A 24,208-nucleotide genomic window follows, 5' to 3' on the forward strand; every position below is an offset into this window, starting at 1 on the left:
TATAATCAACTTCATTTAAAACAAAACAGAAGCTACCCAACTCACCTCCAAAAGGCTCCCACTATTTGAAGCTTCGTTGGCCGTCCAATCTGCCTTCTAATGCGCTTGAGCCATTGGATCTTTACAACAGTCAAATTCGATTTTCACTTCACGGTCATTTCCACTCGCCTATGACGGGTGGGCTCGTCTCGTGCTCTGGTTGGCTGGGTCAATTGTGGCCGCGTGCAGACGGTTTTGACCAATCCGCTCCATGCTTCCGCAGCCAATCCGCCTCGTCCCACTCCCGCCCCAGCCGCCACACAAACCCTAGCCCTCTTTTCCCTCGATCCCCATGAGCCACCGCACCCCTCCCTCGATCCCCAGTTCCCCATGATCCTCTCCTAGCCCGCAGCCACCGGCCTTGTCTCTCCACTCGCCTCCTCCTTTCCTCTACCATGTCGTCGTCGCTCCCACCACCGTCCTTCTCCTCTGCTTGCCTCATCGGGTCCTCTTCCATGCCACCTGTCTATCCAGAGCGGCGGCGGGGTCTTCGAGCTGCAGGGAAGATGGAAGAGGCCGGCGACATGCGGGACGAGCAGGTCGGCCCTGGTTCATCGTGAAGGCGCATCCGACACCGCTCTCCATGTCGTTTCTCCTCCCTTTCTTCCCTGAAGAAGCCCGCAAGAGCAGTGAACCATGGAGGATTTGGGGGCTGCTCAGGTTTGGAGCAGCAAACCATGGAGGATATGGGCGCTGCACGAGCTTGGAGCAGCAAGCCATGGCAACAAAGGTGAATAAGCAACACATACTCGTACTGCTCAAAACATGCATATTTGGAAATTATTTTTTTGTTCTTGAGATCTCTATAGGATTATTGTCTGAATAATTAGAAGTATTTTTTTGGACTACTTTGATTCTCTGAAAAGTTTGGTGAATCCAAGATTTAGCTCAGAATCATTGCATTTTTTTTTTCAAAATAGGATGATATTTCCTTGCTGGTTAGACAACATATGGGATAAGGATGTGTATGTTGCTGATTTTGGTGGTTTGGACATGGATTTGAGGGTGGAGAAGGGCCACAGGAAGGGTATTCGGTGGAGGGAGACGTCCAGGACCAGAAGTGTGAATTAAATGCACACTAACTGTTTGGTGAAATGCAGGTACAAGGTGTTCTCGTTATGCTTTGGTTCCTCAATCTTTCTAATGTTTTCTCTTGATGTAGCATCGTTTTTATTGCAGGCATTGATATATTTCTATTTGTGCCCATGCTAGGCAATATAAGGTCTTTAATGCATGCATTATCCCATCTTCAGCTGAGTATCCAGTTGAGCATAAGCACAACCTTGCTGAGGTCAGTTAAAAAGGGCAGAGCCTTAGCCTTGGTTCTGCAGGAGGGAAACAAAAGATTATTTGTTTATTTTTATGCCTACTATAGATCGTGTTTGTTGTTTACAATGCCCACTTTTTAATGGAACACATTTAGAGTGCATTGAATGGAAAATTCTACTCTTTAGTCTGTAAAGAGTTGCAAGGAGAAGGACAATATCTTGGTTGATGCCATCAGTGAGATTTAGCCCTTATTTTGAGCCCTTATTTTGCATTTGCTTCGCTTCTCTAAAGATTTGTTCCTACTGCAGGAGAGACGTGAGGGTTGGTTGGTTGCATTCGTGTTGCTGATCCGGACAGCGGCGAGGAAGGCAAGCAACAGCGGGGAATGAGCAGGTGAGCGATCCTAGCGTGGGGAAGGGGCAGGGTGGGGCCTCGCGCACCTGCCGGCTGCCGGCGGGAGCTTGAGCTCGAGACGATGGAGGTGCTAAGGCGGGGCAGGAGAGGACGGCTCGCCGACGAGCTCGAGTTGGAGGCGGTGAGATCTTTTCCTTCATGGCTTCCCACCCGCTGAGCTCGTTGGTCCTCCTCCCTCCCCGTGCGGTGGCCTCGTCCTTCGTCGCTCGACTTACCATCTACCCCTGGTACGCCTCCATCCTTTGTCCCTTGCTCCGTGGCCCGGATGTCGAGGGAGGGCGAGAGGTGGTGATATGCAGAGGTGAGGGAGATGGAGGCGGTTACCTGCAGCTCCTATTGAAGGGGTGGAGAAGAGGGGGTGCTCGTGTGGAAGAACAGTTTTAGGTTCTCTCTTTACGTGTTTATTTCTTGTCATTGGTCTTGATTTCCTGATATACGATTTACCTAAAGACCACAATCTTCCAGATTTGAGAAAGAAGATGAACAGAAGAATCCAATAGAAGATTTGGTGAAGAACAAGGTGACCAACTCTCTCTTGTGTGAATGTCCGTCTCTCTTCTGTAGAAAATTGGTAGGTGACCTCATATTTGTGTTTCAGGTTACTTGGCTTCTTCTTTCAACCAATCTGTTAAAATTATAGTGCATTTTTTGTGGGGCAGGTTAAAGAGCCCATGTTATTTTGCTTGGCTTATATTCAGAAGGGACAATACAATGCTCTTTGGAGTCAAGTTACCTCATATACTGGTGGTCAGTAAACCAACTACTAAGAAGGATTGGCTACATAAAGCATTGACCTTGTGGTAATCTTCAACATCTATCTCTTGGTTGTGTGTGTGTGTGTGTGTGTGTGTCTGATGCCTTTTGACGCCTCCTTTCAGTTCATCATGGTACTAGCAGATAGGCAGGTATTCGTGTATCAGTTGCTTGATGTGCTTACTTTACTAGCAAACAAGCTTCCTGGTTGATTAGGTATTTCCTAGAGTTCAACCTCCTTTCAGTTTCAGATGGACAGTCTTTAATTGTTAGAGATGAGAAGTACCTTAATGTAAGACTGGAGGTTGCTATTTCAGATCAAGGGTTGGTGTCAACGTTTAACAACATGTGTTTAGGGAAAGTATCATGTGCCCACTCTTTACATTTTTATTGGGTCCTTTCACCATTCTGCATATATATATATATATATATATATATATATATATATATATAATATAGTTTGTGTGATAACATTCTTGAAAAATAATTATAGTGTCCTGTTGTGCTAGATGTTTGGTGTTTCGCTTGAATAAGAAGCTATTTGTCAAGTAGAGGAATACAATTAAATGTACAAATGGTACCACTTTACGAGTTATGCCTGATAGTTATTGGTGTCATTTCCCCTCCGGATATTAGCATTTTCCTATTCGTAGGAGCTTCAGTGAGGTTGCTCACCAATGAGCTGGAAGGTTTTTTGTCCTGGGTACCCGTAGCTCACTTTGTTAATTACCACAACACCATTTCATATTTAAATTTAATACTCCCTCCCTTCTTTAAAAGAAGGCATGTCAGTTTTGGTCAAAGTCAAACAATGTAAAGTTTGACCAAGTTAATCCCACAAACTTGTGTCTTCTTTCCTAGCATGGAGGGAGTACTTAGTTTGATTACTGCATCTACAGTTTATTTTTGCTTCTACTTCTGCTTCTACTGTATTTCTGTACTTAAATTTAAATTATTTTTGCACCTACTTTATTTCTACTTCTACTTTTTTCCTGCACCTATAATTGCAGTGCTTAATTTATCTGCTCATGGAGCTATGACTCTGTTGCAGTGGGCTAAGGTTGATTGCTTTCAGGGGTATGTCAAGGTGTAGGTGCAGACTCATTGTTGATGTTGAATACTGGAGTAAGAATGATGATCAGTGCTCTGACCGTGCTGCTGGAGATAATGATGCGAGCTCGACCAGTTCATGGTGAGGACACACATGCCGCCTATATCTTTCTCTCAATGTATCCTTCTGTTGCTATTTGGAACTTGGTGGGCTGGTGGCTGCGTCGGATTAATCAAGGGATTCTGTTTAGCTTAGTTCATTACCAGAAAGCCTAAGAGCAGCGTTCTTTATTGCCTGGTTAAATCAATCCCTACCTCCCGCTGGTCGCCAGCTCTGATGCTCCGCCGACTGGAGAACCAGGAACGAGGAGGGGCGTGAAGGGGAGAAGGGGGTGCGACGGAGAAGGAGACATGCCCGCAGGAGAGCACGGAGCGCCGACGTGTGCTTTGTGAAAAAAGAAAGAGACGAATTGATTTGCATTTCTTATCAATCTCTTTTATAATTATTTATCTATGTAATCTCCTGTTATTAGATGATGAAGTTATGTTTGCATTTCTTAGTAACTTTCGTGGATCATCTGTGCTTGTGCAGATTTTATTTCTGTACGCCTACAAGGTGTTCGACGAAAATCCCAGAAGGCTGGCAGGGGAAGAATGATTTATGTAAGCCATGTTTATTTGGTCTTATGGTTTAGGTGTTTGTCCTGACAGTTTTGATATGTGTATACAGTCATTTTGGAATAGGGTATGATTCTTTTTGGGTTTTTCATTCTACCCATTGGTTCTAAGAATCTTGATATTCGGCTGTGTTGTTGTAGATTTGTAAATTTTCGCTTGGGATACATCAATTCAGTCATGTTGGAGTAGGCTATATGATTTTTTTAGTTCTGACCACATATCCTTCTTGTTTCAGTCTGTACAATCTCGAAGACTGCTGCTTCTTTGGTCTGTTCACCAAGGTTTCCTCCCTTCCTTGTTTCTTTTATGCTCTTGTGATGCTCTGCGTCTGTGCTGATCCACACAACTTGCTGGTCTCCAACTTATTTATTCTCTCACCCTCTCCATTTGTGTATGTAGTCATGCATACCCACTTAAGAATGAACAAGGCTAAGCTGCAGCTGCAGCTGCAGCTGCATGGTACTATGTCTGGACTTGGCTTTTGATTTCAATTCGTCTTACTTTTTTGTACTAAATCTTTGATTCATGCTTTTGCCCTCTTAATAGTATATCTCCTTACAATACCCATGGTGTCAGACATGTTTTATTCCACTGCTACCAAGAAGATAAATGCGGCAGCTGAGCCTATAGTTCCTGCTGAGGAACACCCCAAGGTTAGGCTCCTTTTCTGCCATTTGTTTCCTGTATGCACTCATGTTTCTTTGATGTACCTAAATTTCTTATTGTTGTGTTAGGTTGACAGTGACACTGCAGATGGAGCTTCTCTAACCGCTATCGAAGACACCGTTGTTCATTTTAACCAGCCAATATGGAAGAAAAGAAGACGGAGCCATAAACAAAAATGACTCTGGATATATCATATTTTCCTTTATAACCCCTTTTCACTGGTTAGGCCCTGCCCAGCAAACGTCTGTCGGCCGCATGAGCTCCATGTGAGATCTTTAGCATTTGTTCTGAGATAAAGAATTCGGTTCTTTAACTCATCATAGAGCATCCAGCACAGCAAAACCCAAAAAGACCTTTAAACCATGCCTATATATAATATCATGCAAATTCTTGGTTTTTATTAGTTTCACATGCTAAAGTATATAGTTTGAACATAGGTATTTCAAATGTAAAAGTTTTAGAATTATTACCCCGAGTGCTTGCTAAAACCCGAAGTTACTAACAAATGCAAATATTTCTTGTTATAAAAGGTTTAGAATTATTACCCGAGTGCTTGCTAAAACCCGAAGTTACTAACAAATGCCCACAACTAAACCAACTAAAACATGGTGTTTTTCACCGTGCACATGGATTCAGCGTCTCTACGCCATATGCCCTTGCAAAATGAGACTATTTTCATCGACAACATGGCTTTAGCGGGTCTCTGCGCCATTTGGCGCGATTCAGTTTTAGTTTTTCACTCAGACATATAGTTGTTAGTGTTGTTAATCCATACATAGTAGTATCTGTAACTTGATGTTATCGTATCTTTCATTCAAGATCTTGTGCAAAATTACATGCATATTTTCCTTTGCTGTAGACCCATGTTGATTTCTGGACCCAAATTCTAATGGGTCTCTTGCAGGCGACGTGAAGGTGAGCAACTGTGATTAAGGAAATTACATGTATTTGTGTGGTTTGTTCCTGCTGTTGATCGGTGCTACTAAATGCTATATAAAACTTATAGCTGTGCATAAAATGCCTTGATATGCAAATAACCCACTTAAAATAAATGGCTTGCGCCATTTGGCATTAGATGTTGACATGCCAAACACTTTGCCGCCTAGGATAGTCTATATTTGTATTGCCATCAGTTATCTCATTTTTTCAATAATGAAAAAATTATTTGCTTTGGTTTTTCGGAATAATGTTCAGGAAGTTGATGACGAGTTAGTAGAACCGTTGGAAATGTCGCTTCCATTAGACAATGACATGCTAAAGGCGCCACTGCCTGATGTAGTCTTTGGACTTCAGCTATCTCATATGTACAATAACAAGATTTGTCGCTTTGGTTTTTTAGAAGAATCTTTGATAAGTTGGTGAAGAATTATAGCTTCGAGTTCGTGTTGAGTGTCTCTTCCATCTGGTGTTCGAGTCGCCGGAGGCACATCTCGGCGTTTGTCGTCGGAGGCTGTTCGGCGTATATCGCTGGAGGCAGCACCGACAACATGTACCAAATGTTGTTTTCTTCTTTTATAATCACCTTGATGTCCACAAAAATAATTTTTTGTATGAGTTTTGGTCGGGCTTGACAATTTTTTTTGCTGAGAATACAAACTGTGAAGCCACTATTTTCATACTATAGTTGTAGGTGTACATCCTTTATTCTCGCAACAGTTAATTCTAAGGCCATTCATATCGTTGCAGATTTTGCCTATTCTCTAAGATGGATGATGATGAGCGGTGCAATCGAAAATTCAGAGCTGGGCTTTACACACTTCAGTGGGTAAGTGAAGTTCCAGGTTTTCTTCTTTACCCTATTACTGCTCTGTTGTATAGAGAGCAGTGAGTTTATATTAGCTAAATGTTAGATTGGAATGCAGGAGTAGCATGGCAACACCAAGGTAGAGACCTGAAGAGAAGCAAGGGGATGGACCAAGGAAACTAGAACCGTGCTGTCGTGATGTGGGTCGTGTCGTCTTTGTCCATCTCCATGGAGGTATATATACATAGGTTAGGTATAGGAAAGGAGACCATCTCCATGGAATTCTGAGTGATGTGTAATGTCCTCATAGGACCGGACCGTTTACAGAGGGAGTACTTGAAAATAGATTCTTTATATATTGTTTGGTTCCATCAGCCGCATAACCTAAATTAGCAATTAGCTATCTAAACAGTGTAGTGTAACCATTGTGCTTGCTGCAGTTACTTTAGTGTTGAAATGTTTATGTTAGCTTGTTCTGCACTACGAAATATTTTTGTTTTCCCAGCCATTGTTTTCTAAATCCTATCAGCATATTACCTGATATGGCCTTTGAAGTTTTTGTTTTATAACGAGCTTTGCACCGGTCAACTTGAGTATGGTATGGTTTATTCTTTTCTGTTGCGGCTATTCCAGAGAAATTTAGAGCTCCACAACCTTTTGAAGACTTAGCAGAGATGAAACAATCAATCAGTTGAGGTGCATCACATTATCTTTTTCTCTTGACATTGATGGGTATTGAACCCATAGATCAACTTATCAATGGAACTCTTATCGGGTTGAGAAGGTGTCACAAAAACTAAAGAGCAGTTTTAACACGGTCCCTGATTAACTCTTACCTTCTTACCTATTATGTGAAGGGGGTAAGAGGGACCTTGTTAAAATTAGCGAAAACTCAAAAATAGGGCGATTAGCTAAGGAAAGAAGCTAAGAAGCATCAGGAAGGACTTTTAGGATGGTACCGCGGTCAAATGCATCCTCGGATAGGTACTTTAAGAATTATGGTGTGTTCTTCTCCTTTTTTGTTTACCTTAGCCACATAGGTTAGCCTCAATTTATTATTATCCTTCCATTTAGAGTAGATATAGAACTGAGGCTTACCTATGTTTTTTTGATATAAAGACTTACCTAGGTTGTGAGAGCTGCTGGTTATGAGTCTATTAAAAGTCCTTGCTACATACACCATTTGTCTCTGTAAACAGCATAACTAAGGCCATATGGTTTCCAATGTGACTAAGATCTAAATTCTTGTCGAGTGTAGTTTCTAAAGCACAGAGTTGCTGAAAAGTTGAAAAACATCCTTAACTGCTTGTACATCTTATACAAATATGTCTTTTTCAAGCTCAAATTTCTTAGCGTGATAACCATATTTTCAACTAAAAAATGCTTCCTTAATTGGTCTGTACATGTTATACAAATATGATTTTTTTAAACTCACATTTTTCACCGTGATAAACATATTTTCAATATAGCATGATTTAACACATGGGCTTTCTACTACCAATACCGAATGTCTTTGCAAAATGAAACTATTTTCATCGACAACATGGCTTTAGCGGGTCTTTGCGCCATTTGGCGTAACGGGTCAACTTTTGTCAATGGGCACAATAAAACAACAATCCTTCTACAGACTAAAACAAAGTGCATATACAAACCTTTTTAGATCTTGTGAACGGTGAATTCTGGTTTCCTCTTGCGAGCTCGAAGGGAGAAAACGCAGATATCCTCTTTTGTCAGCTTTGCTTTCTCTGCAAAGTCACCCCAGTTGTGTGTTATGGTAGCCCTGTTGTCCACACCATTAATAAGGCGAACACTCCTTACGCAGCGTCCAGATGATAGCTTGATCTTCACCCCATCAACCAGAGTAGTGATGAAATCCGCCAGATGCTTCTTAGTAAACAAAGCAGAAAAGTACTACATATTCAAACTGCCCATATTCTTAATAAACTTGCTAAAAATACAACCATGCCAACTTTACTCTCTCATCACAGTGGCCATATTTTCAAACAGAACATATTTATATTATGCAAAGTTTCCCTCTTCCCAGACTATTATTTAACAACGTAATAAACATGTTTAAAAAATAGCATGATTTAGTTGAAGGTTCTTGCAGCATGAAACTATTTTCATCGACAACATGTCTTCAGTAGGTCTATGCGCCATTTGGCGCAACGGGTCAACTAGTTATCTTAATAGGAAAAGGTAGCAATACAATAGCTTCAATTTAAAATTTATTCAAAACAATACAACATTATAAGTAGCATAACATAACAAAGCACGATCATGTGGATGAAGGCCGATACTGACCTTGTTTGTTACAGCTGCGTCAGCCACTGACTTGGTAATACCTTTCATTGTTATAGAATTTTGCAGTCCACGTGCTGTTGAGTTGCCCATGAACTCTGCAGACTAGTCATGTCACCAGTGTCTACTAATACTCTCTAAAGCTTCTCGGTTATTCCTTCTGTAATGTAGTGCAAACAGTGTCTGCTTCTTTCTGCAAAGTGGAAAGATCAACCGGGCCCAATAATGCAACAGTTTGCCTTCAACACATTGGCTCGTTTTGTGCAGTTCAACTAAAATCAAAGTCGAAATAGCAACGAGCAGTAAGTTTTGATATCCCTGCATGCACAAATAGGTATAACAGAAACAATTACTGACCAATAACGATTGATGACTTATACGCCCACAAGAAAAAAACATCTACCTTGTCTTAATGTGATGCAAAGCAGGACAGTGGCAATTCTCAAACTGTGTCATTCATTCATATTATCTGAGACATTATCTTAACAATGCCTTGGTTAAACATGTATAAAGAACGACAAAGTAGGAAAGTACCATTCCTAAAACACTGTGACTAATTCATATTAATAGAGACATTATCTTAACAATACATTAGTTAAACATGCACTCCCGCAAATCCCTAACAAGTGTTGCAGTTTTGAACTAAGATTCAGTAGTTAATTCCAATACTGGCATTGCTCAATTTTACCAGTGACATTAGATTAACAAAAAATATAAACAGTTGCAGGGGAGAGTGGGCGCAACCACAGCATGTGATTCCATCGATGTATAAAGAGGTGATGCAGAGTTTGTTGTAACAAAGAAACAAGCATCATGTATGGGTTGGTCCCGTTTTTTGATACGTCTCCAACGCATCTATAATTTTTGATTGTTCCATGCTATTATATTACCCGTTTTGGATGTTTATGGGCTTTACTTTACACTTTTATATCATTTTTGGGACTAACCTACTAACCGGAGGCCCAACCTGAATTGATGTTTTTTTGCCCATTTCAATGTTTCGAAGAAAAGGAATATCAAACGGAGTCCAAACGGAATGAAACCTTCGGGAGCTATCTTTTCAGAACAAAAGAAATCCAGGAGACTTGGAGTGGACGTCAAGCTGTAAACGAGGCGGCCACGAGGGTGCCCGGCGCGCCCTAAGGGGGGGGAGGGGGGCGCCCCCACCCTCGTGGGCCCCTCATTGCTCCACCGACGTAGTTCCTTCGCCTATATATACTCCCGTACCCTGAAAACATCGAGGAGCACCATGAAAACCTAATTCCACCACTGCAACCTTCTGTACAGCGAGATCCCATCTTGGAGCCTTCACCGGCGCTCCGCTGGAGGGGGAATCAACGACGGAGGGCCTCTACATCATCTCCAAGGCCTCTCCGATGAGTTGTGAGTAGTTTACCACAGACCTTCGGGTCCATAGTTATTAGCTAGATGGCTTCTTCTCTCTCTTTGAATCTCAATACCAAGTTCTCCTAGATCTTCTTGGAGATCTATTCGATGTAACTCTGTTTGCGGTGTGTTTGTCGAGATCCGATGAATTGTGGGTTTATGATCAAGTTTATCTATGAGAAGTATTTGAATCTCCTCTGAATTCTTTTATGTATGATTGGTTATCTTTGCTAGTCTCTTCGAATTATCAGTTTGGTTTGGCTTACTAGATTGATCTTTCTTGCAATGGGAGAAGTGCTTAGCTTTGGGTTCAATCTTGCGGTGTCCTTTCCCAGTGACAACAGGGGCAGCAAGGCACGTATTGTATTGTTGCCATCGAGGATAAAAAGATGGGGTTTATTGTTGGGGAACGTTGCAGAAAATTAAAATTTTTCCTACGGTTTCACCAAGATCCATCTATGAGTTCATCTAAGCAACGAGTCTAGGGAGAGAGTTTGCATCTACATACCACTTGTAGATCGCGTGCGGAAGCTTGCAAGGTGATGATGTAGTCGTACTCGACATGATCCAAATCACCGATGACCAGCGCCGAACGGACGGCACCTCCGCGTTAAACACACGTACGGGACGGGAGACGTCTCCTCCTTCTTGATCCAGCAAGGGGGAAGGAGAGGTTGATGAAGATCCAGCAGCACGATGGCGTGGTGGTGGATGCAGGGCGTAACAGCAGCAGGGCTTCGCCGAGACTACGAGGGAGAGACGTAACGGGGGGAGGTGGAGGCGCCAGGGGCTGGTGTCTGAAGTCCCTCCTCTCCCCCACTATATATAGGGGTGCCAGGGGGGGCGCCGGCCCTAGTAGATGAGATCTACTAAGGGGGGCGGCGGCCTAGGGGAGGTTTCCCTCCCCCCCAAGGCACCTAGGGGTGCCTTCCACCACTAGGACTCCTCCTAGGGGGAAACCCTAGGCGCATGGGCCTATAGGGGCTGGTGCCCTTGGCCCATGATGGCCAAGGCGCACCCCCTACAGCCCATGTGGCCCCCCGGGACAGGTGGCCCCACCCGGTGGACCCCCGGGACCCTTCCGGTGGTCCCGGTACAATACCGATAACCCCGAAACTTGTCCCGATGCCCGAAATAGCAATTCCTATATATAATTCTTTACCTCCGGACCATTCCGGAACTCCTCGTGACGTCCGGGATCTCATCCGGGACTCCGAACAACATTCGGGTTTCTGCATATACATATCTTCATAACCCTAGCGTCACCGAACCTTAAGTGTGTAGACCCTACGGGTTCGGGAGACATGCAGACATGACCGAGACGCTCTCAGTCAATAACCATCAGCGGGATCTGGATACCCATGATGGCTCCCACATGCTCCTCGATGTTGTCATCGGATGAACCACTATGTCGAGGATTCGATCAAACCCTGTATGCAATTCCCTTTGTCAATCGGTACGTTACTTGCCCGAGACTCGATCGTCGGTATCCCAATACCTTGTTCAGTCTCGTTACCGGCAAGTCACTTTACTCGTACCGTAATGCATGATCCCGTGTCCAACACCTTGGTCACATTGAGCTCAATATGATGATGCATTACCGAGTGGGCCCAGAGATACCTCTCCGTCATACGGAGTGACAAATCCCAGTCTTGATCCGTGTCAACCCAACAACTACTTTCGGAGATACCTGTAATGCACCTTTATAGTCACCCAGTTACGTTGTGACGTTTGATACACCCAAGGCACTCTTACGGTATCCGGGAGTTACACGATCTCATGGTCGAAGGAAGAGATACTTGACACTTGCAAAGCTCTAGCAAAACGAACTACACGATCTTTTATGCTATGCTTAGGATTGGGTCTTGTCCATCACATCATTCTCCTAATGATGTGATCCCGTTATCAACGACATCCAATGTCCATAGTCAGGAAACCATGACTATCTGTTGATCACAACGAGCTGGTCAACTAGAGGCTTACCAGGGACATAGTGTGGTCTAAGTATTCACACGTGTATTACGATTTCCGGATAATACAGTTATAGCATGAATAAAAGACAATTATCATGAACAATGAAATATAATAATACTTTTATTATTGCCTCTAGGGCATATTTCCAACAGTCTCCCACTTGCACTAGAGTCACCAATCTAGTTACATTGTGATGAATCAAACACCCATAGAGTTCTGGTGTTGATCATGTTTTGCACGCGAGAGAGGTTTAGTCAGCGGATCTGGGACATTCAGATCCGTGTGCACTTTGCAAATCTCTATGTCTCCATCTTGAACATTTTCACGGATGGAGTTGAAACGACGCTTGATGTGCCTTGTCTTCTTGTGAAACCTGGGCTCCTTTGCGAGGGCAATAGCTCCAGTGTTGTCACAGAAGAGTTTGATCGGCCCCGACGCATTGGGTATGACTCCTAGGTCGGTGATGAACTCCTTCACCCAAATCGCTTCATGTGCTGCCTCCGAGGCTGCCATGTACTCCGCTTCACACGTAGATCCCGCCACGACGCTCTGCTTGCAGCTGCACCAGCTTACTGCTCCACCATTCAACATATACACGTATCCGGTTTGTGACTTAGAGTCATCCAGATCTGAGTCGAAGCTAGCGTCGACGTAACCCTTTACGACGAGCTCTTCGTCTCCTCCATAAACGAGAAACATGTCCTTTGTCCTTTTCAGGTACTTCAGGATATTCTTGACCGTTGTCCAGTGTTCCTTGCCGGGATTACTTTGGTATCTTGCTACCAAACTTACGACAAGGTTTACATCGGGTCTGGTACACAGCATGGCATACATAATAGATCCTATGGCTGAAGCATAGGGGATGACACTCATCTCTTCTTTATCTTTTGCCGTGGTCGGTGACTGAGCTGAGCTCAGTCTCATAACCTTGTAACATAGGCAAGAACCCCTTCTTGGACTGATCCATTCTGAATCTCTTCAAAATCTTATCAAGGTATGTGCTTTGTGAAAGACCTATGAGGCGTCTCGATCTATCTCTATAGATCTTGATGCCTAATATATAAGCAGCTTCTCCAAGGTCCTTCATTGAAAAACACTTATTCAAGTAGGCCTTAATGCTGTCCAGAAATTCTATATTATTTCCCATCAGGAGTATGTCATCTACATATAATATGAGAAATGCTACAGAGCTCCCACTCACTTTCTTGTAAACGCAGGCTTCTCCATAAGTCTGCATAAACCCAAACGCTTTGATCATCTCATCAAAGCGAATGTTCCAACTCCGAGATGCTTGCACCAGTCCATAAATGGATCGCTGGAGCTTGCATACTTTGTTAGCGTTCCGAGGATCGACAAAACCTTCCGGCTGCATCATATACAGTTTTTCCTTAAGATGCCCGTTAAGGAATGCTGTTTTGACGTCCATCTGCCATATCTCATAATCATAGTATGCGGCAATTGCTAACATGATTCGGACGGACTTTAGCTTCGCTACGGGAGAGAATGTCTCGTCGTAGTCAATCCCTTGAACCTGTCGATAACCCTCAGCGACAAGTCAAGCTTTATAAATGGTAACATTACCATCCGCGTCCGTCTTCTTCTTAAAGATCCATTTGTTTTCTATCGCTCGCCGATCATCGGGCAAGTCTGTCAAAGTCCATACTTTGTTTTCATACATGGATTCTATCTCGGATTTCATGGCTTCAAGCCATTTGTTGGAATCCGGGCCCACCATTGCTTCTTCATAGTTCGAAGGTTCATTGTTGTCTAACAACATGATTTCCAGGACAGGGTTGCCGTACCACTCTGGTGCGGAACGTGTCCTTGTGGACCTACGAAGTTCAGCAGTAACTTGATCCGAAGTACCTTGATCATTATCATGGTTTTCCTCTTCAGTTGGTGTGGGCATCACAGGAACGGTTTCCTGTGCTGCTTCACTATCCCGCTCAAGAGGTAGTACTTCATCGAGTTCTACTTTCCTCCCACTTACTTCTTTCGAGAGAAACTCTTTTTCCAGAAAGCATCCGTTCTTGGCAACAAAGATCTTGCCTTCGGATCTTAAGTAGAAGGTATACCCTACAGTTTCCTTAGGGTATCCTATGAATACGCATTTTTCCGACTTGGGTTCGAGCTTTTCAGGTTGAAGTTTCTTGACATAAGCTTCTCATCCCCAAACTTTTAGAAACGACAGCTTAGGTTTCTTTCCAAACCATAATTCATACGGTGTCGTCTCAACGGATTTAGACGGTGCCCTATTTAAAGTGAATGTAGCTGTCTCTAGAGCGTATCCCCAAAATGATAGCGGTAAATCGGTAAGAGACATCATAGACCGCACCATATCCAATAGAGTGCGATTACGACGTTCGGACACACCGTTTCGCTGAGGTGTTCCAGGCGGCGTGAGCTGTGAAACGATTCCACATTTCTTTAAGTGTGTACCAAATTCGTGACTTAAGTATTCTCCTCCACGATCTGATCGTAAGAATTTTATCTTTCGGTCACGTTGATTCTCCACCTCATTCTGAAATTCCTTGAACTTTTCAAAGGTCTCAGACTTGTGTTTCATTAAGTAGACATACCCATATCTACTTAAGTCATCTGTGAGAGTGAGAACATAACGATATCCTCCGCGAGCCTCAACGCTCATTGGACCGCACACATCGGTATGTATGATTTCCAACAAGTTGGTTGCTCGCTCCATTGTTCCGGAGAACGGAGTCTTGGTCATTTTACCTAAGAGGCATGGTTCGCACGTGTCAAACGATTCATAATCAAGAGACTCTAAAAGTCCATCGGCATGGAGCTTCTTCATGCGCTTGACACCAATGTGACCAAGGCGGCAGTGCCACAAGTATGTGGGACTATCGTTATCAACTTTAAATCTTTTGGTATCTACACTATGAACATGTGTAATATTACGCTCGAGATTCATTAAGAATAAACCATTGACCATCGGAGCATGACCATAAAACATATCTCTCATATAAATTGAACAACCATTATTCTCAGACTTAAATGAGTAGCCATCTCGTATTAAACGAGATCCAGATACAATGTTCATGCTCAAACTTGGCACTAAATAACAATTATTAAGGTTCAAAACTAATCCCGTAGGTAAATGTAGAGGCAGCATGCCGAAGGCGATCACATCGACTCTGGAACCATTCCCGACGCGCATCGTCACCTCGTCCTTCGCCAGTCTCCGTTTATTCCGCAGCTCCTGCTGTGAGTTACAAATATGAGCAACGGCACCGGTATCAAATACCCAGGAGTTACTACGAGTACTGGTAAGGTACACATCAATCACATGTATATCAAATATACCTTTGGTGTTGCCGGCCTTCTTATCCGCTAAGTATTTGGGGCAGTTCCGCTTCCAGTGACCCTTCCCCTTGCAATAAAAGCACTCAGTCTCAGGCTTGGGTCCATTCTTTTACTTCTTCCCGGTAACTGGCTTACCAGGCGCGGCAACATCTTTGCCGTCCTTCTTGAAGTTCTTCTTACCCTTGCCCTTCTTGAACTTAGTGGTCTTATTGACCATCAACACTTGATGTTCTTTCTTGATTTCAGCCTCTGCTGACTTCAGCATCGAGAACACTTCAGGAATGGTCTTTTCCATTCCCTGCATGTTGTAGTTCATCACAAAGCTCTTGTAGCTTGGTGGGAGCAACTGGAGGATTCTGTCAATGACCGCCTCATCTGGGAGGTTAATGTTCAGCTGGGTCATACGGTTGTGCAACCCAGACATCTTCAGGATGTGCTCACTGACAGAACTGTTTTCCTCCATCTTACAACTGTAGAACTTGTCGGAGACATCATATCTCTCGACCCGGGCATGAGCTTGGAAAACTAGTTTCAGCTCTTCGAACATCTCATATGCTCCGTGATGCTCAAAACGCTTTTGGAGCCCCGGTTCTAAGCTGTAAAGCATGCCGCACTGAACGAGGGAGTAATCATCAGCGCGAGACTGCCAAGCATTCATAACGTCTTGGTTCTCTGGGACGGGAGCGTCACCTAGCGGTCCTTCTAGGACATATTGTTTCCTGGCAGCTATGAGGATGATCCTCAGGTTCCGGACCCAGTCCGTATAGTTGCTGCCATCATCTTTCAGCTTGGTTTTCTCTAGGAACGCGTTGAAGTTCATGTTGACATTAGCGTTGGCCATTGATCTACAAGACATATTCGCAAAGGTTTTAGACTAAGTTCATGATAATAAAGTTCTAATCAAATTATGAACTCCCACTTAGATTAGACATCCCTTTAGTCATCTAAGTGTTACACGATCCGAGTCGACTAGCCCGTGTCCGATCATCACGTGAGACGGACTAGTCATCGTCGGTGAACATTTTCATGTTGATCGTATCTTCTATACGATTCGTGTTCGACCTTTCGGTCTCCGTGTTCCGAGGCCATGTCTGCACATGCTAGGCTCGTCAAGTTAACCCTAAGTGTTTTCGCTGTGTAAAACTGTCTTACACCCGTTGTATGTGAACGTAAGAATCCATCACACCCGATCATCACGTGGTGCTTAGAAACGATGAACTGTAGCAACGGTGCACAGTTAGGGGAGAACACTTCTTGAAATTTTATAAGGGATCATCTTATTTACTACCGTCGTCCTAAGTAAACATGATGCATAATACATAATAAACATCACATGCAATTATATAGTTGTGACATGATATGGCCAATATCATATAGCTCCATTGATCTTCATCTTCGGGGCTCTATGATCATCTTGTCACCGGCTTGACACCATGATCTCCATCATCGTGTCTTCATGAAGTTGTCACGCCAACGACTACTTCTACTTCTATGACTAACGTTTAGCAATAAAGTAAAGTAGTTTACATGGCGTTATTCAATGACACGCAGGTCATACAAAAAATAATGACAACTCCTATGGCTCCTGCCGGTTGTCATACTCATCGACATGCAAGTCGTGAATCCTATTACAAAGAACATGAACTCATACATCACAATTCATCATTCATCACAACTTTTGGCCATATCACATCACATGATCAATCGCTGCAAAAAACAAGTTAGACGTCCTCTAATTGTTGTTGCATCTTTTACGTGGCTGCAATTGGGTTCTAGCAAGAACGTTTTCTTACCTACGAATCACCACAACGTGATTTTGTCAACTTCTATTTACCCTTCATAAGGGCCCTGTTCATCGATTCCGCTCCAACTAAGGTGGGAGAGACAGACACCCGCCAGCCACCTTATGCAACTAGTGCATGTCAATCGGTGGAACCGGTCTCACGTAAGCGTACGTGTAAGGTTGATCCGGGCCGCTTCATCCCACAATACCGTTGAGCAAGAAAAGACTAGTAGAGGCAAGTAAGATAACAAAATCCACGCCCACAACAAAGTTGTGTTCTACTCGTGCAAAGAGAACTACGCATAGACCTAGCTCTGATACCACTGTTGGGGAACGTTGCAGAAAATTAAAATTTTTCCTACGGTTTCACCAAGATCCATCTATGAGTTCATCTAAGCAACGAGTCTAGGGAGAGAGTTTGCATCTACATACCACTTGTAGATCGCGTGCGGAAGCTTGCAAGGTGATGATGTAGTCGTACTCGACGTGATCCAAATCACCGATGACCAGCGCCGAACGGACGGCACCTCCGCGTTAAACACACGTACGGGATGGGAGACGTCTCCTCCTTCTTGATCCAGCAAGGGGGAAGGAGAGGTTGATGAAGATCCAGCAGCACGACGGCGTGGTGGTGGATGCAGGGCGTCACAGCAGCAGGGCTTCGCCGAGACTACGAGGGAGAGACGTAACGGGGGGAGGTGGAGGCGCCAGGGGCTGGTGTCTGAAGTCCCTCCTCTCCCCCACTATATATAGGGGTGCCAGGGGGGGCGCCGGCCCTAGTAGATGAGATCTACTAAGGGGGGCGGCGGCCTAGGGGAGGTTTCCCTCCCCCCCAAGGCACCTAGGGGTGCCTTCCACCACTAGGACTCCTCCTAGGGGGAAACCCTAGGCGCATGGGCCTATAGGGGCTGGTGCCCTTGGCCCATGATGGCCAAGGCGCACCCCCTACAGCCCATGTGGCCCCCCGGGACAGGTGGCCCCACCCGGTGGACCCCCGGGACCCTTCCGGTGGTCCCGGTACAATACCGATAACCCCGAAACTTGTCCCGATGCCCGAAATAGCACTTCCTATATATAATTCTTTACCTCCGGACCATTCCGGAACTCCTCGTGACGTCCGGGATCTCATCCAGGACTCCGAACAACATTCGGGTTTCTGCATATCCATATCTTCATAACCCTAGCGTCACCGAACCTTAAGTGTGTAGACCCTACGGGTTCGGGAGACATGCAGACATGACCGAGACGCTCTCAGTCAATAACCATCAGCGGGATCTGGATACCCATGATGGCTCCCACATGCTCCTCGATGTTGTCATCGGATGAACCACTATGTCGAGGATTCGATCAAACCCTGTATGCAATTCCCTTTGTCAATCGGTACGTTACTTGCCCGAGACTCGATCGTCGGTATCCCAATACCTTGTTCAGTCTCGTTACCGGCAAGTCACTTTACTCGTACCGTAATGCATGATCCCGTGTCCAACACCTTGGTCACATTGAGCTCAATATGATGATGCATTACCGAGTGGGCCCAGAGATACCTCTCCGTCATACGGAGTGACAAATCCCAGTCTTGATCCGTGTCAACCCAACAACTACTTTCGGAGATACCTGTAATGCACCTTTATAGTCACCCAGTTACGTTGTGACGTTTGATACACCCAAGGCACTCTTACGGTATCCGGGAGTTACACGATCTCATGGTCGAAGGAAGAGATACTTGACACTTGCAAAGCTCTAGCAAAACGAACTACACGATCTTTTATGCTATGCTTAGGATTGGGTCTTGTCCATCACATCATTCTCCTAATGATGTGATCCCGTTATCAACGACATCCAATGTCCATAGTCAGGAAACCATGACTATCTGTTGATCACAACGAGCTGGTCAACTAGAGGCTTACCAGGGACATAGTGTGGTCTAAGTATTCACACGTGTATTACGATTTCCGGATAATACAGTTATAGCATGAATAAAAGACAATTATCATGAACAATGAAATATAATAATACTTTTATTATTGCCTCTAGGGCATATTTCCAACATTTATATCATATTGCATGAGTTTATCCCTCTACATCATGTCATCTTTCTTAATGCGTTACTCTGTTCTTATGAACTTAATACTCTAGATACAGGCAGGAGTCGGTCGATGTGTGGAGTAATAGTAGTAGATGCAGAATCATTTCAATATACTTGTTGCTGACATGATGCCTATATGCATGATCATGCCTAGATATTCTCATAACTATGCACTTTTCTATCAATTGCTCGACAGTAATTTGTTCACCCACCATAATACTTATGCTATCTTGAGAGAAGCCACTAGTGAAACCTATGGCCCCGGGTCTATCTTTTATCATATAAGTTTTCCATCTACTTTTATTTGCATCTCTTACTTTCCAATCTATATCATAAAAATACCAAAAATATTTATCTCATCTTATTATCTCTATCAGATCTCACTTTCTCAAGTTATCGTGAAGGGATTGACAACCCCTTTATCGCGTTGGTTGCAATGTTCTTGTTTGTTTGCGTAGGTGTGTGGCACTTTTGAGGAGCCTCCTACTGGAGATATACCTTGGTTCTCAAAAACTGAGGGAAATACTTACGCTACTTTGCTACATCACCCTTTGCTCTTCAAGGGAAAACCAACGCAGTGCTCAAGAGGTAGCAAGAAGGATTTCTGGCGCTGTTGCCGGGGAGGTCTTCGCTCAAGTCAAGACATACCAAGTACCCATCACAAACTCATCTCCCTCGCATTACATTATTTGCCATTTGCCTCTCATTTTCCTCTCCCCCACTTCACCCTTGCCGTTTTATTTGCCCTCTCTTTCCCAATCTTCTCTCTCTCGCTTGCCTTTTTGTGTGCTTGTGTGTTGGATTGTTTGTCACGATGGCGCAAGATAATACCAAATTGTGTGACTTTTCCAATACCAATAATAATGATTTCCTTAGCACTCCGATTGCTTTACTTAATGATGTTGAATCTTGTGAAATCAATGCTGCTTTGCTGAATCTTGTTATGAAAGATCAATTCTCTGGCCTTCCTAGTGAAGATGCCGCTACTCATCTAGACAACTTTGTTGATTTGTGTGATATGCAAAATAAGAAAGATACGGATAATGATATTGTTAAATTGAAGTTATTTCCATTTTCACTTAGAGATCGTGCTAAAACTTGGTTTTCGTCTTTGCCTAAGAATAGTATTGATTCATGGAATAAGTGCAAAGATGCTTTTATCTCTAAGTATTTTCCTCCCACTAAGATCATCTCTCTTAGGAATGATATTATGAATTTTAAACAACTTGATCATGAGCATGTTGCCCAATCTTGGGAAATAATGAAATTAATGATTCGCAATAGCCCTACTCATGGTTTGAACTTATGGATGATCATACAAATTTTTTATGCCGGATTGAATTTTGCTTCTAGAAATCTTTTAGATTCGGCCGCGGGAGGCACTTTTATGGAAATCACCTTAGGAGAAGCTACTAAACTCCTTGATAACATTATGGCTAATTATTCTCAATGGCACACCGAAAGATCTACTAGTAAAAAAGTGCATGCTATAGAAGAAATTAATGTTTTGAGTGGAAAGATGTATGAACTTATGAAATTGTTTGCTACTAAGAGTGCTCCTATTGATCCTAATTATATTCCTTTGTCTACTTTGATTGAGAATAATAATGAATCTATGGATGTGAATTTTGTTGGTAGGAATAATTTGGTAACAATGCTTATAGAGGAAACTATAATCCTAGACCATTTCCTAGTAATTCCTCTAATAATTATGGTAATTCCTACAACAACTCTTATGCAAATTTTAATAAGATGCCCTCTGATTTTGAGAATAGCATTAAAGAATTTATGATCTCTCAAAAGAATTTTAATGCTTTGCTTGAAGAAAAATTGCTTAAAGTTGATGAATTGGCTAGGAACGTTGATAGACTTTTGCTTGATGTTGATTCTTTGAAACTTAGATCTATTCCACCTAAGCATGATATCAATGAGTCTCTCAAAGCCATGAGAATTTCCATGGATGAGTGCAAATAAAGAACCGCTAGGTTGCGTGCCAAGAAAGATTGCTTTGTAAAAGCGTGTTCTTCTAGTCTCCATGAAAATAGTGATGAAGATCTAAAATTTATTGATGCATCCCCTATTAAATCCTTGTTTTGCAATATGAATCTTGATAATGATGGGACTGGAGATGAGTCAACTTTAGTTAAAAGGCGTCCCAATGATTCAGAGTTTTTAGATCTTGATGCTAAATTTGGTAAAAGTGGGATTGGAGTGGTCAAAACTTTACATAGCATTAAACTCACTATTATGGATTTCAAGGAATTTAATTATGATAATTGTTCTTTAATAGATTGTATTTCCTTGTTGCAATCCGTGTTGAATTCTCCTCATGCTTATAGTCAAAATAAAGCTTTTACCAAACATATTGTTGATGCCTTGATGCAATCTTATGAGGAAAAACTTGAGTTGGAAGTTTCTATACCTAGAAAACTTTATGATGAGTGGGAACCTACTATAAAAATTAAAATTAAAGACCATGAGTGCTATTCTCTGTGTGATTTGGGTGCTAGTGTTTCCACGATTCCGAAAACTTTATGTGATGTGCTAGGTTTCCATGATTTTGATGATTGCTCTTTAAACTTGCACCTTGCGGATTCCACCATTAAGAAACCTATGGGAAGGATCAATGATGTTCTTATTATTTCAAATAGTAATTATGTGCCCGTAGATTTTATCCTTCTTGATACAGATTGCAATCTTTCATGTCCTATTATTCTTGGTAGACCTTTCCTTAGAATGATTGATGCAATTATTGATATGAAGGAAGGGAATATTAGATTCCAACTTCCATTAAGGAAAGACATGGTACACTTTCCAAGAAGAAAGTTAAATTACCTTATGAATATATTATGCGTGCATCCTATGAATTGAATGCCAAAGATGGCACTACTTAGATCTATTCTCGCTTTTATGCCTAGCTAGGGGCATTAAACGATAGCGCTAGTTGGGAGGCAACCCAATTTTATTTTTCTTTCTTGATTTTTGATACTGTTTAGTAATAAATATTTCATATAGCTTCTGTTTAGATGTGTTTTCATGTTTTAATTAGTGTTTGTGCCAAGTAGAACCTATAGGATAACCTACGGTGATAGTTAATTTGATTCTGCTGAAAAACAGACACTTTTGCACGCACGAAAATAATTTTAGTAAATCACAGGAACGTGATTTTGCATTGATTATTTTTGCAGTATATCAATAGCCAAATTTCCCAGGACTTCCTATTTTTTTTAAGGATTTTTAGAGTTCCAGAAGTATTCGAAAGTTACGGATTGCTACAGACTGTTCTGTTTTTGACATATTCTGTTTTTCGTGCGTTGTTTGCTTATTTTGATGCATCTATGGCTAGTATCGGGGGGTATGAACCATAGAGAAGCTGGAATACAGTAGGTTTAACACCAATATAAATAAATAATGAGTTCATTACAGTATCTTATGTGGTGGTTTTTCTTTCTTGCACTAACGGAGCTTATGAGATTTCCTGTTGAGTTTTGTGTTGTGAAGTTTTCAAGTTTTGGGGAAAGATTTGATGGATTATGGAATAAGGAGAGGCAAGAGCCTAAGCTTGGGTATGCCCATGGCACCTCAATATATTGATGGATAACCAAAATCCTAAGATTGGGTATGCCCCGGAAGGCATCCCCTCTTTCGTCTTCGTCTATCGGTAACTTTACTTGGAGCTATATTTTTCTTCGCCACATGATATGTGTTTTGCTTGGAGCATCTTGTATGATATTAGTCTTTTATTTTTAGATTACCACAATCATCCTTGCTCTACACACCTTTTGGGAGAAACCCACATGATTTGGATTTTATTAGAATACTCTGTGTGCTTCACTTATATCTTTTGAGCTAGATAGTTTTGCTCTAGCACTTCACTTATATCTTTTAGAGCACGGCGGTGGCTTTATTTTGTTGAAATTGTTGATCTCTCATGCTTCACTTATATTATTTTGGTATTTTCTATGGTTATAAAATTGGTCCTAGAATGATGGGCATCCAAGTTGGGTATAATAAAAACTATCATAGGAAGTGAATTAGATGCTATGATCAATTTGATGCTTTATAATTGTTTTGAGTTATAGAGGTGGTGATATTAGAGTCATGCTACTTGGGTAATTGTGAATTTAAAGAATACTTGTGTTGAAGTTGGCAAGTCCCGTAGCATGCACGTATGGTAACCGTTGTGTAACAAATTTGAAACATGAGGTGTTCTTAGATTGTCATCCTTATGAGTGGCGGTCGGGGACGAGTGATGGTCTTTTCCTACCAATCTATCCCCCTAGGAGCATGCACGTAGTGCTTGGTTTTTGATGACTTGTAGATTTTTGCAATAACTATATGAGTTCTTTATGACTAATGTGAGTCCATGGATTATAAGCACTTTTACCTTTCCATCATTGCTAGCCTCCTCGGTACCGTGCATTGCCCTTTCTCACCTTGAGAGTTGGTGCAAACTTTGCCGGTGCATCCAAACCCCGTGATACGATACGCTCTATCACACATAAACCTCCTTATATCTTCCTCAAAACAGCCACCATACCTACCTATTATGGCATTTCCATAGCCATTCCGAGATATATTGCCATGCAACTTTCCACCGTTCCGTTTATCATGACACGCATCATCATTGTCATATTGCCTTGCATGATCATGTAGTTGACATCGTATTTGTGGCAAGGCAACCTTCATAATTTTTCATACATGTCACTCTTGATTCATCGCCCATCCCGGTACACCGCCG

At 42.6% G+C, this 24,208-nt stretch overlaps 1 long non-coding RNA gene across 24 annotated transcripts; it reads left to right on the plus strand.

Annotated features, from left to right (window-relative positions):
• The first annotated feature begins 241 nt into the window (after positions 1-241).
• LOC119332475 lies at positions 242-7,119 on the plus strand. 24 transcript variants are annotated; one of them, XR_005160968.1, is made up of 16 exons: positions 246-769; positions 960-1,139; positions 1,219-1,330; positions 1,463-1,542; positions 1,617-2,106; positions 2,188-2,293; positions 2,382-2,522; positions 3,551-3,667; positions 4,118-4,188; positions 4,439-4,484; positions 4,603-4,662; positions 4,750-4,856; positions 4,938-5,135; positions 5,729-5,784; positions 6,556-6,634; positions 6,732-7,119. It is a non-coding gene; the product is annotated as an uncharacterized LOC119332475 (long non-coding RNA). The 24 variants fall into 24 exon arrangements; XR_005160976.1 differs by adding an exon at positions 2,601-2,691 and having other exon boundaries at positions 242-769; positions 1,219-2,106; XR_005160949.1 differs by having other exon boundaries at positions 245-769; positions 1,219-1,542.
• The last annotated feature ends 17,089 nt before the right edge of the window (positions 7,120-24,208 follow it).

The sequence above is a fragment of the Triticum dicoccoides genome, chromosome 1B (assembly GCF_002162155.2).
Source record: "Triticum dicoccoides isolate Atlit2015 ecotype Zavitan chromosome 1B, WEW_v2.0, whole genome shotgun sequence".
In the NCBI taxonomy this organism is placed as follows: Eukaryota; Viridiplantae; Streptophyta; class Magnoliopsida; order Poales; family Poaceae; genus Triticum; species Triticum dicoccoides.